The sequence below is a fragment of the Rutidosis leptorrhynchoides genome, chromosome 2, assembly GCF_046630445.1.
Source record: "Rutidosis leptorrhynchoides isolate AG116_Rl617_1_P2 chromosome 2, CSIRO_AGI_Rlap_v1, whole genome shotgun sequence".
In the NCBI taxonomy this organism is placed as follows: Eukaryota; Viridiplantae; Streptophyta; class Magnoliopsida; order Asterales; family Asteraceae; genus Rutidosis; species Rutidosis leptorrhynchoides.
In genome coordinates, this window is record NC_092334.1 from 361,252,793 (window position 1) to 361,272,582 (window position 19,790).

Genomic DNA, 19,790 nt, shown 5'->3' on the forward strand with positions numbered 1-19,790 from the left:
TGATGTTGAGGCTTGTGTTGTTGGTGGTACTGGTATTGCTGGTGCTGATGCTGATAGTATTGTTGATGCTTGTGATGCCTGCAAGTTGTGCATCATATTCTCCAAAGCCATTACTCGAGCACGAAGTTCATTGACTTCTTCCATTACTCCGGGAAGATTAACGGTTAGAACGATGGGATGAATAAGGTTTTGAATTTGAGATAGTATATAATCATGGCGAGATATTCGTGAAATGCGGGTGAAAATGGTGTTTCGGACTGGTTCGCCGGTAAGTGCTTCAGGTTCTTAACTAAGCGGTGAATTCGGTTGATAGAAAGGATTGCCTTCTTCTCGTCTCTATTGATTAAGTCGACTACGAACCCATACCCAATTCATCCAGAATTGATGATGGTTAATTGGTTGTTCCATTCTGGTTATACTGCTGTCGGAGCTAGCGTGGAAATCCATATCGGAATAGATGTCGGAATCCGAGGAACTGGAACTGGTTGCAGGATCCATCTCGTACAGAGCAGGAAAATGATTTTTCGATATGAGGAAGATTATAGGACTTAGATTTGGTATATATATATATATATATATATATATATATATATATATATATATATATATATATATGTATGTATATGTATATGTATATATATATACATATATATATATAATACCAAAACCCCATAAATTACGGAGGAATCTTCGGAAGCTGTCAGACAAAGTTTATAGTAACAGATATGCTAAGATATGAATCTGTCTATTCACTATCTATGCAATAAATGCAGTAGGACGTGTCTAGACTTTGGAACGATAAGCAGGTAATTTTCCACTAGGAATGATAAACAAAACTTATAATATGCCGCTAAGTTCGAAGTCCAGAATCGCTAATGCATTTTAACGACTATCAGTTAGACACACTAATGCAAGACCTGGTTCGCTAAGACCACCCCTCTGATACCACCTGTCAAGGCCCGTCCTAATCTACCTGGACGAAGTCATCAAAATTTGGTCCCATTGCGAGGTACTGACCTAAATATGCCATGAGCGACTCTAAGTAATATCTTTAAAATGAGCAAATGCACAGCGGAAGATTTCTTTCATACCTGAGAATAAACATGCTTAAAAGTGTCAACCAAAAGGTTGGTGAGTTCATAGGTTTATCATAAACAATCATTTTAATATTTTAATAGACCACAAGATTTTATTTTCAATTTTAAAGTGCAGGTCTGCTCACTGCTATAAAATCCATTCATATGATGAACACCTGGTAACCGACCTTAACAAGATGCATATAGAATATCCCCATCATTCCGGGACTCTCATCGGATATGATAAATTGAAGTACTAAAGCATCCGTAACCCGAATGGGGCTTGTTGGGCCCGAATGATCTATCTTTAGGATTCGCATTAACTAGGGGCCATTTCCCTAATTCTTAGGCTACCAAGCTAAAAGGGGCGATATTCGATCTAATAATCCAATCATAGAATGTAGTTTTGAGTACTTGTGTCTATTTCGTCAAACATTTATAAAAACAGCGCATGTATTCTCAGTCCCTAAAATATATATTGCAAAAACATTTAAAAAGGGAGCAAATGAAACTCACGATACTGTATTTGTAGTAATTACGCATATGATGGCACTGAACAAGTGCAAGGTTGGCCTCAGATTCACAAACCTATATCATTTATATATATATATATATATATATATATATATATATATATATATATATATATATATATATATATATATTAACACATATAATTGAAATCGAACAAATTTATGTTTTATTCTTAGTGATATAATTATTATATTTAATATTTAATAATTTATAGGTTTCCTTAATAATTTAGTTTGATATATTTACTTTATTAACTTTAGATAGATAATTATTATTTATTATAAAAATACTTATATATTATGTTATATGTATTAAATATTTTTTGATATAATTAATATTTATTTGTTATTATATTAATAATAGGAATAATATTAATAATAACGATACTTATAATAATAATAATAATAATAATAATAATAATAATAATAATAATAATAATAATAATAATAATAATAATAATAATAATAATAATAATAATAATAATAATAATAATAATAATACTAATAATAATGTTAATATTGATAATTAAAATGATAATAATAAAAATATATAAATATTTAATAATGATAGTAATAATAATAATAGTACTAGAAATGATAATTTTTATAAAAAGTAGTAATTTTAATAATAATTATAATGTTAATAATAATGATACTACTAATAATATTCTTAATCATAATACTAATACTAATGTTCATAATAATAATAAAAATCTTATAATCATGTTAATACTAGTAACAATAATAATAATACTTATAATAATAATAATAATAATAATAATAATAATAATAATAATAATAATAATAATAATAATAATAATAAAAATAATAATAATAAAAATAATAATAATAATAATAATAATAATAATAATAATAATAATAATAATAAAAATAATAATAATAATAATAATAATTTATTTAGGTTATGGCTTATTTTTAATTTTACTTATTTTCGTATCTATATATATAATTAAAATCTTTACAATATTTAATCATAGTACTAATAATAATAATACTTAAGAATTATAATTATATTAATAATAACATAATAATAAGGTAATAATATTGGTTATAATAATAATAATAATAATAATAATTAATAATAATAATAATAATAATAATAATAATAATAATAATAATAATAATAATAATAATAATAATAATAATAATAATAATTAAAATGAGTAAAATACCTTCAAGCTTTTCCCTAAAAAAGATATGCCTCAGACCGGGCTCGAACCCGTGATCTCTTATTCCTTGACCACATCCTTAAACCATTCCTCTGTCAGTCTATTTCTATTCTAATACATAGCTTAAACTTATTTAACCCAATTATTCCTGTCTAATCTTTTTAAACCCATTTAGCAATCTTTACAACTAAGCTTTGGTCCATCAACGTCTTTGTTCCTTACCATCATCATTATCAGATTATTATTATTCTCATAATTATCATTATCTTATCATAATCAATGTTACTGATCATCATCATGTATAGTCTAAAAGGGAATGGGTTTCGACCCAATTCAGTTTCACAAGCCCAAACAATATTACAAGCCCAACAATAACAAAATCGAGCCTATCATTATAACTGTATGCACTTGATTCAATTCTAGGAAACAAAAAAAAATATCTCGGGTCCACATGTTTCCCCTTTTCTTTTATACCATCATCTTTATCAAACAAGTGGGTGTGTCATTGGTGATCTCGTTTGAAACAGGAAGGAAAAACAGAAATTGTAGTGTAGCGACAACAGTGAATAACAAGAGGTACAAATGGTGGCGGTTCATAGTTCATGAAAGTGGTGATTCATTGTGGAGGTTGTGGTGGTTATGAACCGAAAATGAAAGGTGTTGTCGTGGTGTGATTACATCGAGCAGTTTTAAAACTATTTGGTTTGGGTTGTTTGTGGACAAGAATAAGGAGTAGTAGCAGCAGCAATATGGCTGCAGATAGCTGCAGTTGGGGTGATCCTAGGGTTGCCAAATAACGGCTAAAGTAGCGGGTTGGTGATAGTTGAAGGTGGCGGGTTTAGGTGGTTGTAAACGATGGTTGGTGTTAGGGTGGTGTGATGTATCAAGAAGGAGGTGATAAAGTGTCCGATTGAAGTGGTGGACTCCAGTGGTGAAGGGTGGTTGTCAAGGATGGATCGTGCGAACATCGAGTGTAATTATAGTCGGTTTCGATGAACCGAAAACCAAGAACCGCTGTACAAATGGTGGTGATGAATATTTCGTTGTGTAGTAAAACAATAGTAGGAAGGTGTCGATCAAGTGGGTTTTTGAAGTTGGTAACAAGAGAGAAATATAGTGGTCTTCAAATTGGTGGGTGTTGATCTCGACTGGAAACAGAAACATGTTTAAGATGGGAATGGTACTTGGGTTCTATCTATCTTGTATATGTATGTATATATATAAAAGAGATGATAAGATAACTGAGGAAGAAAATCAAAAGCAACATAGTAAAACAGTATAACAACTTAATTCTCGTGAGTTAAATTGTTGTATCCTACCGACAGTTTTCTACGGATATTATATCGTGGTCCGTTGTTAATCAGTGGTGGAATAAAAGTCCTCTGAAAAATCTCATATTTTTAAATTAAATGTCTTTATTTATTTTAGTCATTATGGTATACAATTGGTCATTGACTATTAAATAAAAATTAAATCAACTGTCCGTGCTTGGTCCTGGGTAATATATAAAAAGTGCTAAAATTTATTATTTAGCTTCTAAGTATACTTTTAATAGCCCTATGATTTATATAACTCATTTTTGGATCACCGTTTATTTTAAAATTATATAAGTTTGAATTTAACTTGCTTAATATCAATCGGAGTAATCAAACGAGTATTACAATCATTTAATATTTATTTTTAATATACTTTATTTATATTTATAGATATATTTTAAATAATAATAATTATAATATCCTAATTTTTTTTACATAATAAATTTTAATAATTAAATCATATAATATTTTAAATGATATTTTTAAATTACTATTATATATTCATATATTTAAATATATATGCATCTATTTACAAATAGTGGTTCGTGAATCGTCGGGAATGGTCGAAGGTCAATTGAATGAATGAAATAGTTCAAAATTTTTGAGACTCAACCTAACAGACTTTGATTATCATGTCAAAAATATTAAATCGTATCGAGTGTTTAATTTAAAATTAGTCGAAATTTTTCGGGTCGTGACACAGCCGAAATCTGCACCTTCTACAATGGTCTTACGGTAAATCATAGGACGACGATCGATGCCGCCGCTCAAGGAAATCTGATGAACCAAACCGCAGATGAAGCATGGGTGATATCGCATATTTTATACACGTTTTCCTTAGCAATATCGATCACATTTTAGTCCGTTCGGATATGATTTGACGGTTATTTTGATAATATTGAGAACGTTCAAGTTTGAAGAACTAAATATAGAATAGTTGCGTTTTATGGAGGTTTTGAGGTATTTTGTTAATCAATTATTATTATTGGAGCATCGAGGTTGGAAATGTGAAGTACATATTGGGTATTGAGATTTTGAGTTAGTTTAAGTGAGGAAAAAGATAAAATCAAACAAGGTGCCAAATTGCGTTTAATGTCGCGACGCGATACCCTAAGCCGCGGCACGATGTTTGCCTTGTTTCAAGATCAGAAGAGGTTTTAAAGTTGTTCCAGTGCAAGTGTTATGTCACGGCGCGACAATTAAGGGCCGTGGCGCGGCAATGGCTCGGCCCAGGTGTTTTCCAGGCATTTAAAGCCCGAAAAAATACCCTAATTTATTATCATTCCATCCAGATGAATTCCAGCAGCTTTTGGGCGAATTTTGGTGATTTTTGGGGAACCCCAATATCATTCAATCAACTCAATCATTCCGGTAACGCGTCTCGATCTGTTCATCATTCAAGAACACAATTTTCATTAGGTTTAATTCTTATCAACATAATGAATACTCTTAATTGTTTAATTGTGATTTTGTTTTTAGCCATGATTGTTGGCTAATTATTTAATGTTTATCTAGACTAATAACTGAGGTTTTAGATTTTGATTTGAATTATCAAAGATTTTATGCATGTTAATTTGGTTTTGATTAAAAGACCCATTCTTTTTCATGTTTACATGTTTGCTACCAATTGATTATTGTGTTTGTTTGATCAAGGGAACCCTAGGTTAATTTAACACTTTAATTTACAACTAGTTTGTCTTACGTAGTTGTTTGCTAAACCGGACCAAGGGGGTAAATTGAGTAACAACTAGTAAATTGGATAGGAGTGAATTGTGTAAGCGAACGTAAGCATAATTGTTAATCGAATACCAAGTTAGTTAATTAGTTGAACACAAACAATAAGGTCTTAAGTACAAGGGAACCCTACACTGTGTAATTTGAGTTTGAGTGATCATTAAGAGAACTCTTGGTGATCCGTTTGGTTAATTTGCATGCATAATTTAGATAAAAGGTCTTAATAACACGAACATCAATTATCGAGGGTAAAAGGTCTAGATGATAATTCTTGTTTGAATTGAATACAAATCTATCTTTAATTTCTGTTAAGTGCTAGCGCATAAACTAAAAAGAACAAAAATACTGTTTTTACTTTTATAAACCATTTCTTGATTCGGCTAATCGTCAAATAGCCAAAACTACAAAAACCAGTAATTTTATTAGATTTCTAGATAAAGTAGTTTAATTACTTGTAGTTGCAATTTTAAGTTGATATGAAAACTTTCCTTGGAACGAACTTTAGACTTTACCAAATCTTACTAGTACACGATCGGGTACACTGCCCGTTAGTGTGTTTAATCAATCAAACCGGTATTTTTCACTGATAAATTATATACGCGATTTTACACATCAAGTTTTTGGCGCCGCTGCCGGGGACAGAACCCGGGTCTCCCACGTGACAGGCGGGAATACTTACCAATATACTACAACGAATACTTCCTTAATAGAATGGAAACGATACATCCTAAGGTATTGGAAAGTGTCACCCACAGTTCCCATTGGTTTTAGAGAAACGGCACGGAGCAAGTGTAATTTCCGAGCCAACTAGACCTGGCTTCGTTCTAGGACGGAAAGAATACAGGAAACATCATTTTGCACATTTTGTAACCATCAATTTGTAGGTAACAACTCGCCAATTCGTATAGCAAAAGGGTTTCGGCCGAATTTTCAACTGTTTTTGGCGCCGCTGCCATGGAAAGTTGTGTCAATTTTTGATTGCTATCTATTAGTGATTAATTAGGATTTATTTTCTTAGATTTTAGATATTTCTTGAGTCGGTGCATTTAATCGTTTTATCGTTTGTGTTTTGCAGATAACGGGTAGTGCATGCCACATATGCGTTCTTCAGATTCTCCAATTCTTCGACCATTTGAAGAAACCGAAAGAGAGCTATTTAGAGTGTTAAGTCAAGAGCAATAGTCTACAGTGGATTCATCATCTTCTTCGAGTGATAATATAATTCCATTGGGTAGTAGTTCTGAGACTGTGGTGCCCAATACACCATTTGAAATCAACGAAGAGCAAGACACTTACGTTTCATAGATATTTTCGTGACTGAAGAGATGGCCGAAGAACCACCTCGTCCTCAGACTATGGTAGAAAAGTTGAAGGCCACCCGAGCTAGCCAAGGGAGTTCGATTACTCAACCAGACATTACTCAGCATTTCCAAATCACAGATCCAATTCTGAGTTTGATAGCTACTGATTTCCAATTTCATGGCAAGGATAGTGAGGATGCTAACGAGCATCTTCGTGTTTTCAATGATGTTTGCAACTTATTCAAGCTGAATCAAGTTAATGATACTTCGATCAAGACAAGGCTTTTTCCCTGGACTCTTAAGGGAGAAGCTAAGAGGTGGTTAGATAAGCAACCCGAGGGTATGTTTACCTCTTGGGATGGGTTGGTATATAAGTTCTTATCAAAGTTTTTCCATGCGTCTCGAGCTTCTAGACTTCAAGCAGAAATTTCACAATTCAGACAAAAGAGCAGTGAGACATTGTTTAATGCTTGGGACCGATTTTCTAATATGTTGCGCTCGTGTCCGCAACACGGGTTGAATGATTTACAAAAGGTCCAGATTTTCTACAAAAGTTGTGACATACCAACTCGTCATAGTATTGATCAAGCAGCAGGTGGTACTTTAATGGATAAGACAGAAGAAGAGGCATTAGAGATTATTGAAAAGCAAGCTGCCTACACTCACAAATGGCATCAAGATCACGAGTCATCCCGTTCAGCTTCAGTCAAGAGAACCGAAACCACTTGTGTATATGATGATTATGGGTCTATAAATGCTAAGTTAGATAAATTTGGTAGTCATTTAGAGAAGATGGATAAGGATATTCATGGTATGAAGGTTGGTTGTGAATATTGTGGGGGATTACATTTAGCATAAGATTGTGATGCGGGTTTGACGATAAGCCAGAAAGAAGAGATAGCGTACATCAGTCAGCAGAATAATAATCAATTTCAAGGGAGTGCTCAGTTCAACCGCAACTTCAATAGTCCCTACAATCCTCAAGGTCGACAAGGGAGTAGTAGTAATAATAATTATCAGAATCAGCCGAGTGGAGGATTTCAACAGCAATCTCCCGGGTATTTTCAGAAGCCCCAAGCCGAAGAGAAGAAGTCCAACCTTGAAGCTATGATCGAAAAGCTTGTGATATCTCAAACTTAGCTTGTTACCACTGTTACCCAAAACAATGAGAAGAATGATCAAATGTTTCGAAATCAACAAGCAGCTATTCAGAATTTAGAGAAACAAATTGGTCAACTTGCTAATCAGAGTAATGAGAGGAAACCGGGGGAGTTACCGAGTAAAATAAATACTAACCCGAAGAACGGGCACGTTAATGCTATCACCACCCGAAGTGGTTTAGCATATGATTCAATGAAGAAGCCTGATGAGTATGATTTGCGGGTGCCATTAGCTAAGGATAGTGAGCCGGTTGTTGTTAGTGAACCGGAGTGGGAAAAGGAGCCAGAACAGGTGATTGAGAAGGATGTAAGGGTACCGGTAACCGTTGCTGCTAAACTGGTAGTTAAAGAGTATCAACCACTGCTTCCATTCCTGAGGAAGCAGAGATTGGAGAAGCTAGAGGCAGAAAAGTCCAAGTTCATGGACTTGATTAAAAAAGTTAACATAAATATGCCTTTTATTGATGTGATTGCAGGTATGCCAAAGTATGCAAAGTTTCTTAAGGATTTGCTAACTAACAGGAAGAATCAGGAGAACGTGTCTTCAGTCAGGTTGAATGCCAAATGCTCAGCAGTAGTTGCAAAAAAAGCTTCCCGAGAAGCTTGAGGATCCTGGGAGTTTCACCATTCCTTGTTTACTTGGTAATTTGGATTGTATGAGGGCATTGGCAGATTTGGGGGCTAGCATAAATTTAGTGCCTTATTCTATTTATTTAAAGCTAGACCCCAGGGAGTTAAAACCCACGCGTATGGCTATTCAGCTAGCTGATCGCTCTATTAAATTCCCTCGTGGAATTTTAGAGAATATGATAGTTAAGACCTGATCGTTGGTTTTCCCGACCGATTTCGTGGTTTTGGATATGGAAGTGGATGAAAGGATTCCACTTATTTTGGGTTGGCCATTTTTAAATACGGCTATAAGTATTATCGATGTTTATGGCCAACAGTTGACCCTTAGGATAGATGACTTGAGTGCAACATTCTCAATCGACCATGCTTTAAAATACCCTGCCTACACTGATGATACATGTTATTTTCTTAACACTGTGGATGTCCAGTCTGAGTTTTTGCAGGAATTCCCAGAGTTAAAAGGTTCAGGAGAATGCTCATTGGTTGAAATTGATGAAGAGTTGCAGGTTGAGGAGGTGGATATTCTAACCGCCTTGATGGAAAACGGCTATGAGCCGACAAAGGAGGAGTTCAAAGAACTCGATCGTGATGCTGATTACCGGAGTAAGTCTTCAATTGAAGAACCTCCCAAGTTAGAATTGAAGCCACTTCCAGATCACTTGGAATATGCTTATTTGCAGAAGGAATCTAAGCTCCCGGTAATTATTTCTTCTTCTCTTACTGCAGGTCAGAAAACTGAGCTTGTAACCACGCTAAAGGCCCATAAACCGGCCATTGCATGAAAAATTCACGACATCAAGTGTGATGACCCAGAAATTTCGACTAAATTTAAACTTAATCTTTGTATGATTAACATTTCCGACACGATAAGCAAAGTCTGTAAAACTGAATCTCAAACTTTTTGAATTACTTTTATATATTTAAATACCCTTCGGTTGTTTCCGACGATTCGCGAACAATTATATGTAAATAGATACATATATACTATAACATGAAAAGGTAACAATGTATTAATTGTTTGATACCGTACATTAAACTTATTGGTTTAAATATCTATTTGAATGTATATGATAAGTTGAAATATTTATTATTAAAATTTATTTATAAATAACTTCCAATGTGTATTTAAAAACTGATTTATGTATATTAAAAAGATATATACATATATATAATAAACGATAGTAACATTCATTTATTGATTCAATTGATATTTAGATAAGTTAACTAAAGCGTTTAAGATGAACCAGTTAAACACTAATTTGTTACAGTGTTTTCAAATTGCCACATTACTCAAAATGCTACAGTGTTTTCGAAAATCACTATTTGCTACAGTGAATTGCTACAGTGAATTGCTACAGTAAACGCTATTATAAAAATGTATTTTAACAAATAGCGAGACGATGATTTATAGAAGTAAATGACCAAAACACTCGAAAGTTTAAGATACACTTTGAGTGATATAATTAAGGGATAATTTAAGGCTATTGATAAGGCTAAAAAGGAACATATATTTAATAGCATTATCCCCCAAGAAAGACAGGATTTTAGTTGTAATTGTTCCATATTCAAGTAATATTCGTTTATATTTAATAAGTGCGAAGACAAAAGGCGAAAACGAAGAATTGAAGACGGAAAGGTCCAAAATGCTCAAATGTACAAGATACAATTAAAAAGGTTCAAATTATTGATGAAGAACGTCTAAAAATGACAAGAGTACAAGTTGCGGAACGCAAAGTACACGATATAAAATAGTACGCAAGGACGTCTGAAAATCCGGAAACGGGACCCGAGTCAAGAAGAAACGCCCGACGCAACGGACCAAAAATATCTAGTCTACTATGCACAAGAATAAAATATAATATATAAATAATTATATTAATTATTTATATATTTATATTTATTTTATATTATGTCGACAAGCTAGGAGCCAAAACAATGTGAGCTGTCCCTGGTCCTCATGCGAGTCGCATGGCCAGAAGGCCATTTCCATGCGAGTCGCATGACTCCAGATTTCAGGCCAGGTCCTATAAATTGCAACATTTTCTGCCGAGTAAAGAAAGAAAAAAAAAACACACACATACATATTACTCCGTATTTATTTTATTTATTATTTATATTATTATTATTTTTATTATTATTATTATTATTAATAAGATTATTATTAATCTTATTATTTTTTTTATTATTAGTGTTATTATTTTTGCGATACAAAAATAATAATGTACATCAAATATTACGACGGAGTGCTGTCCAAGTAATTTTCAAAATGAGTTTTCGAGCAAGCTAGAGCTAAGGAAATTATGGGTTATTGCCAAGGAGGTTATGGGTAATGTTCGGGGGTATTTTTTGTGAATCAAACCTCGTGTTTATCATCTCCGATGCGTCTACGTGCTTTCCTGCAATATTGTATATCAATATTAAACAGTGAGTTCATTGATCCCTTTTTATACATATTTTTGGGCTGAGAATACATGCGCTGTTTTATAAAATGAATACAAAAACTAAAACTGATTTGAGTGAGTTCATATGATCCCTTTTACCCTTTACATTTTTGGGCTGAGAATACATGAAAATGCTTTAATAACTGTTTTACAATATTTATAAAGTGTGAGTTTCATTGCTCCCTTTTTATTTGCTTTTGCATTCTATATTTTTGAGCTGAGAATACATGCACTTTATTTTAAACGCAATGGATACAAGTACATACTAAATTCTACACCGAGTTTGAACCGAAAATCCCTTAGCTTTGGTAACTAGTAACTGCCGGTTATAAGAACTGGTGGGCGCGAGTAGTAGTATATGGATCCATAGGGCTTGATATCCCCGTCCGAGCTAGAGCACTAGCCTTTTAACGGACGTATGCTATTTGAGAAGCGTACACGTTGGTTTGCGTGTATTATTAAGATGATTATACAAAGGGTATAAAATATATATACGTTAAGTTTAGTTACCAGGGTGCTCAATCTTGTAGAATATTTTGATAAACGTTTCTGGATGAAACAACTGAAATCTTGTGATCCATCTTTATATACAGATTATACGAAACATTAAAACTATGAACTCACCAACCTTTGTGTTGACACTTGTTAGCATGTTTATTCTCAGGTTTCCTAGAAGTCTTCCGCTGTTTGCTTATATGTTAGACAAGCTATGTGCATGGAGTCATACATGGCATATTTTTCAAGGAAACGTTGCATTCACCAAATCATCACCATGTATCTTATTTTGACTGCATTGTCAACGGAAGTACTATTGTAAACTATTATTTACAGTGATTGTATATATGTAGAAATTATCAGATGTCGAAAACCTTTGATTTAAATATTCATTATGGTGTGCCTTTTTAAAAGAATGCAATGTTTACAAAACATATCATATAGAGGTCAAATACCTCGCAATGAAATCAATGAATGACGTATTGTCCATATGGATTTGGAGCGATCGTCACATCAAGGGTATTAGTCCCTCCTATTGCACCCACAAAATCCTAATGGAGGATAACTCCAAATATGTGGTGCAATGTCAAAGGAGGTTGAACCCTCACATGCAAGATGTCGTGAAGAAAGAGATCATGAAGCTCCTCGATGCTGGTCTAATTTACCCAAAATCTGACAGTCCGTGGATTAGTCCGGTACACTGTGTACCCAAGAAAGGTGATATGACAGTTACCACCAACGATAAAAATGAGTTAATTTCCACTCGGACTGTTACGGGGTGGCGTGTTTGTATTGACTACCGAAAGTTAAATGATGCCACACGCAAAGACCACTTCCCGTTACCTTTCATGGATCAAATGCTAGAGAGGTTAGCGGGAAACATCTTTTATTGTTTTCTTGATGGTTTTTCGGGCTATTTCCAAATTCCTATCTCGCCCGAGGACCAGGAGAAAACCACTTTCATGTGCCCATATGGTACATTCGCATACCGTCGCATGCCCTTTGGCCTTTGTAATGCTCCGGCTACTTTTCAAAGGTGCATGATGGCCATATTCCATGATATGATAGAAGATTTCATGGAGGTGTTCATGGATGACTTTTCGGTCTTCGGTGACACTTTCGATTCATGCCTTCTTAATTTAGAACGGATGTTGGTAAGGTGTGAGAAATCTAATCTTGTGCTCAACTGGGAAAAATGCCATTTCATGGTACAAGGGGGCATAGTTCTCGGGCACAAGATTTCTAAGAACGGTATTGAGGTGGATCCCGTAAAGGTAAATGCTATTAAGAACCTTCCACCTCCCACCGATGTTAAGGGTGTTCTGAGTTTTCTCGGGCACGCCGGTTTTTACCGATGGTTCATTAAGGATTTTTCCAAAATCGCTAACCCGATGAACAAACTCCTCAAAAAGGACACACCTTAGAACTTCTCCGAAGAGTGCCAAAAGGCATTCGAACTTCTTAAGGAGAAACTCATCAATGCACCTATCATAATTGCTCCGAATTGGTCCCTTCCGTTTGAGCTTATGTGTGATGCATCCGATTTTGCTGTTGGCTCTATTTTGGGTCAAAGGGTCGTGAAACATTTCCGACCCATCTATTATGCAAGCAAGACCTTGCAAGGAGCACAGTTGAATTACATTACCACTGAAAAATAGCTCCTTGCGGTGGTCTTTCATTCGATAAGTTTCGGTCCTATTTAGTCTTGTCTAAGACTATTGTTTTTACGGACCATTCTACTCTAAAGTACCTCTTCTCAAAACCGGATGCCAAACCTCGACTGCTTAGATGGATCTTGCTTTTGCAAGAATTCAATATCGATATCCGGGATAAGAAAGGTGCTGAAAATCTAGCGGGCGACCACTTATCTAGAATCGAGAATCCAAATCTCGAAGTCCTTCATGAGTCAAGTATTCGTGATGATTTTCCTGACGAGTACTTCATGAAGTTGGACAAGGTGGACGAGCCATGGTATGTGGACATAGATAATTTTCTTGTTGGGGTATTCTTGGAGAAAGGGTGGTCACATCAAAAGAGGAAGAAATTCTTCAGTGACCTGAAATACTATTTCTGGGAAGATCCCTATCTTTTTCATAGTTGTTAGGATGGAGTCATTCGAAGGTGCATTTTCAGTGAGGAATGCACTCGTATCTTGTTGGAATGCCATCGTGGCCCAACGGGTGAAATGTCCCGTTCATATTGATTATAAACGTTCCATATTAATTGATTTCGTTGCGAGGTTTTGACCTCTATATGAGACATTTTTTGTAAGGTCCGGTTTCCTCAGACTGGTGGGACGCCATCCAAATGGGCGGGACGCCGTCCTAGATTAAAGGCCTGGACATCATCCAACTTTCTGGATGCCATCCAGAATGGCTGGCAGACAAGCCTTTGTTTTTTTTTTGAAATTTTAGATGGGCATTTTGGTAATTTCACTTTGTGGACGAATTAGAGGCCCTAGATCAGTTTTGTTGAGCTTCATTACTCCATTTCCAACCACCAAACCTCATCCACTTCAATTCTAGAGTGAGAGTGCATTTAAGTGTGAGAAAGCTCAAATAGGAGAGGAAGAAGCTTGTTTCGGGTTCTAGCTCGAGCATTAAAGTTGTTCATCTCCTCGTTAGCTTCGTTTTGATTGTGGTGGTAAGCCCTAAACTTGATTACCTTAGTTTAATATGTTTAAGGGTTAGGGTTTGGGTTAGTGTTGCACATAAAACCCATTTGTGAGTAATTTGGGGGTTTTGGGTAAGTTTGGGTCATGAAGACCCAAATGGTGACTAACCTAGGGTTTTGAAAGGGTAAATGGGTCTTAAAGGCCTAGCAAATCACTAGTACACTTATAGTTAATGTTAGTGGGTGTCATTTGGGTTGTGGGTGACCCAAATGGGTGTGTTGACCTTAAAATGGGTCAAATGGGTCTTTGATGACCTAGGTTGTCTTGCATGTATGAAAACGAGTCAACTTGGTGATTAAATGTGTGTTAAGACCTTAATGGCTAGAATTAGGGTTTTTGGTGAAGTTAACCCATTATTAGGGTTAAGGGTGCAAAATGGGTCGGGATTGCACCTTGGGTCAAAAGACTCTAGATTTTTGAGTGAGTTGCTTGATCGACTTGAGTTGTGAATTGATTATGTGCTAAAATGTAATAGGAACGTTACATTGAAGTTGCAAGTTCGGTTATCTTTCACGAAGACTCTAAGGTGAGTGGAATAATTATATGCGTAGATATATAATGTGTTTATTTGTGTAGTGTGAGATGTGAAGTGTCGATGTGCTAAGACACCACGTCCACATGGCGAGTGAAGTGTCGATGTGTTAAGACACCACTCGGGAGGGAAGTATCGATGTGTTAAGATGCCACTCCAAGTAAGGTGAAGAGTGAAGTGTCGAAGTGTTAAGACACCACTCGGGGTGAAGTGCCGAAGTGTTAAGGTGCCACTCGGGGTGAAGCATTGAAGTGTTAAGATGCCACCCGTGGGGTTAGTGTGCGAAGTGTTAAGTGCACTAATGGTTGTTGTGAACACCGACGGTCTTTAAACACCGTTTCTTGTACGATTGGTTAACCATGGTCATCGTGTTGTAGTGTAAGCATATTACTTTGTTCATGTTATATACGCTTGTGTTATGCTAGCTTGATTATTGGAGGTTATAGCTTGTATTTGTGACGATAAGCTAATTGTGTTTGCTAGCATGTTTGCGGTATTTGTGTAAGTGATTGCAAGTAGGTATATTATATATGTATTCGTATAATTATTGCATTCACTAAGCTTTGCTTACCCTCTAGTTGTTTACCTTTTTATAGGCTCGGGTGTTGACAAGGGTAAGAGCGTTCAATTGGATTAGTGGTCTAACGCTCGTTTTGATATGGGATGCTTTTGGGTGTTAGCTTTTTGAGTTCGACCGAGATTGGGTAGTTTAAACCTAAACACCATGCTCTAGTGTCGTTTGGAACTTAAACTTGTATTTGGTCGAAACTTGTATTTTTGAACGAAACTCGTAAAATAGGCGACGTGGGCCCGATGATGCAAAACTTATTTTGATTATGCAAAACTCTTAGTTTCACTTATATTGACTTGTGGTAAAAAGGTTTTCGTTTAAAAATGTCGGGAAGCGGGTTTTCCGCGTACGTGAAACGGGACACTAGGTCAGTCCCTGGCAGTTCATTGGGATACCGTCCCAATTGCTTGGACGTCGTCCCAGTTTTAAAAGCTGGACGTCAACCCAAAACCTGGACGCCGTCCAGATGGTCAGGCCCAGAAATTTTTTTTTTTGGGATTTGAGATGTCGGGTTGTTACAAGTGGTATCAGAGCATGGTCTAAGGGATTTAGGCGACTTGAGATAGGTGCCTAGACTTAGACTTTATTGTGTGTACACTTTATGCGGGGCTTGTAGGACTTTGGGTCTAATCGGGAATTGTTAGTGCCTTGATTTATATGAACTAACATTGTGCTAATTGATTTGTGTTGTGTTTAGCAATCATCAAGCGAGATGGACATTGTACTAGCAAGTTAATGCGACGTGTTCGCGTAACAATGATTAGCTACCATTGTTACGGGTTCAAATCGTGTCAAACGAGCGATGTATGACAATTGTTGAGTAAGATGGGGTAGTGTGGCGTATATGTATATACCTATGTGTTATGACCTTTCGTTTCGTTGCTTAATTACTTCGTTTTATAGAATAAAGATGAGAAATGGACACGACACCAATGATGGAAGTACGAGTGAGGACGTTGAGTTCACGGCCAAAGTTGAGACCATATTTAAACGTCAAAAAGCTGAGTTTCTCGAAGATGTTTAGAAGATGTTCCTAGATACGATTGATGAACAACTAGTCAATGTGGTAAAGGAGCAAGTTAAGGCCGTTCTTCAAGAGGATAATGTGAGGAGACGAGACTTTTTCTTTAAGAATTTCAAGGATTCTCAACCTCCCACCTTTGAAGGTGAACGGGACCCACTTAAGAGTGCCCGTTGGATCTCCGATATGGAGGGGGCTTTTCGTACGTGTGAATGCCCTCTCGATAAAAAGACGAGATATGGGTGTAGCATGTTAAGAGGTGATGCTAAATTGTGGTGGGACGCGAAGATCCGACTTTATGGCGAAGAACAATGCATGGAGTTGACCTGGGATGAATTCAAGAAAGAGTTTTTCGATGAATACCGAACTTCAGCCGATCTTACGAGGCTTAAGGACGAGTTACGTTCCTTGAGGCAAGGGTCGATGGATTTGAACACTCTCAAAACTGTGTTTTTGTCCAAGACCCAATTTTTCCCGGAGTATGTCGGGAATGATAAGATGTTGAAGGAAGACTTTTACTGAACGTTGAATGATTATTATCAAGATAAGATAAGTGTAAATGTGGTGAAGAGTTTTGACGAGTTGTTCGATATGGCCAAGGGGTTCGAGTCGCTCATCTTGAGAAAGAGTGGCTTCACCCTAGGCAAGAAAAAGTTTGAAGCTACTAGTCATTCAAATTTTTCTAACAAGAAACACAAGAAGGGTTCCGAGAGTGTTGGCAGCATGAATAAGGGTACTTCCGATGATTTTTCCTATTCTTGTTACAATTGTGGTCAAAAGGGGCACATGGCTCGCGAATGCCCTAAATCATCGTCCACAACCAAGTTCACTTGTTTTAATTGTGGAAAGGAAGGGCACAAGAGGCCGGAGTGTCCCGAGATGCGCAATGATAATGTTAAACGGTTAGAGAAGGCAGCGGGTACGGCAAGGGGTCGAAACTATTTGATGACCAATGATGAAGCCAAACAATCGAACGAAGTTGTCTCAGGTACTTTCATGGTTAACTCTAATCCGGCACGGATACTTTTTGACAGTGGTGCTAATTTGTCTTTCGTATCTCCAAGATTTGTGCCTAAGTTAAATAAACCGCTAGTAAAGTTAAGTCGTCTGGTAGAAGTCGAAATAGCGGATGGCAAGACGGCGCTAGTGGTTGATGTGTGTAAAAATTGTAATGTTGTATTTGGTGCCGAAAGTTTTGAGATTGATCTCATTCCAATGACCTTGGGCGATTTTTATATTGTCATTGGTATGGATTGGCTCGATCGTTATAGAGCCGATATTTCATGCCATGATAAGTTTATTCGTGTAAAGACCCCAAGTGGGGGAGAGTTAATTATTCATGGCGATAAGCGAAGGAGACCGGTGCCGATATGCACTTTTGCACGGGCACGTCGTTTCCTTGTTAGTGGTGGCTTGGCTTTTCTTGCCCATGTTGTTGATGCTCATGACGAGCCACCACCTATTCGTGAAATTCCGGTTGTTAGTGAATTTGAAGACGTTTTTCCGGACGAGTTACCGGGCGTTTCGGCGGAAATACAAGTTGAATTTCGCATTGAGTTGGTTCCGGGGGCTACCCCCATTGCTAAAACTCCTTATCATTTAGCGCCGACAGAAATGCAAGAATTGCTAAATCAAACCCAAGAGTTACTTGAGAAGGGTTTTATTCGACCGAGTGCTTCACCATGGGGAGCTCCGGTGTTATTTGTGAAGAAGAAGGATGGTAGTATGCGGATGTGCATCGATTACCGAGAGTTGAATAAAGTGACGATCAAGAATCGTTATCCGTTACCTAGGATTGACGATTTGTTTGATCAACTTCAAGGTGCAACGTATTTCTCTAAAATCGACCTACGGTCCGGCTATCACCAAATGCGGGTCCGTGAGGAAGACATCGAGAACGGCTTTTCGAACGCGTTATGGGCATTTTGAATTTGTGGTAATGCCTTTTGGTCTTACGAATGCATCGGCGGCATTCATGGACCTTATGAACCGAGTGTGCCAACCTATGTTGGACAAGTCGGTAATTGTATTCATTGACGACATATTAGTCTACTCAAAAAGTATGAACGAACATGAACGTCATTTGCGTGAAGTATTGAAGACGTTACGAAAGGAGAAGTTGTATGCAAAGTTCTCCAAATGTGAATTTTGGCTAAGGGAAGTTCAATTCCTTGGTCATATTATTAACAAGGACGGTATTCAAGTAGACCCAGGGAAGATAGAGATGGTGAAGAGTTGTGGACGACCGACTACGCCTACAGAAATCCGGAGTTTTCTCGGATTGGCCGGTTATTATTGCCGGTTTATCCAAGACTTTTCCAAGATTTCTTCTCCACTGACGAAGTTGACAAGAAAGAACGCGAAATTTAATTGGGAGAACGAGCAAGAAATTGCTTTTCAATTGCTAAAAGAGAAAATATGTCAAGCTCCGGTGTTAGTGTTACCGGAAGGGGTAGAAGACATGACGGTTTATTGTGATGCATCTTTGAACGGGCTCGGGTGTGTTTTAATGCAAAGAGGTAAAGTCATCACTTATGCCTCTCGACAATTAAAGGAACACGAAACGAGATATCCGACTCATGATCTTGAGTTGGCGGCGGTGGTGCATGCGTTGAAAATTTGGCGCCATTACTTGTATGGTGTTAAGTGCACGATTTATTCGGATCATAAGAACTTAAAACACCTTTTTAGTCAACGAGATTTGAATTATCGTCAATGTAGATGGATGGATGTGGTAAAGGACTATGATTGTGAGATACTTTATCATCCGGGCAAGGCGAACGTTGTCGCGGATGCGTTGAGTCGAAAGAGTCAACATCCGACGATAAAGGTAGGATCGTTACGTTTGATCATTACTAATGATTTCCTTGAGAAGCTTGGTGAGATTCAAATAGAGGCTTACGTTCACAATAAGTATGCGGAACGAATCGTAGGGCAATCGGAATTCCTTACTATGGGTTCGCGTGGTTTGTTATCTTTTCAAGGAAGGGTGTGGGTGCCTAAGATGGGTGATTACCGGCGGGTGCTACTTGATGAAGCACATAAGTCAAAGTATTCCATTCATCCGGGTGCGACGAAAATGTATCATGATTTGAGGAAGGATTATTTTTGGCCGG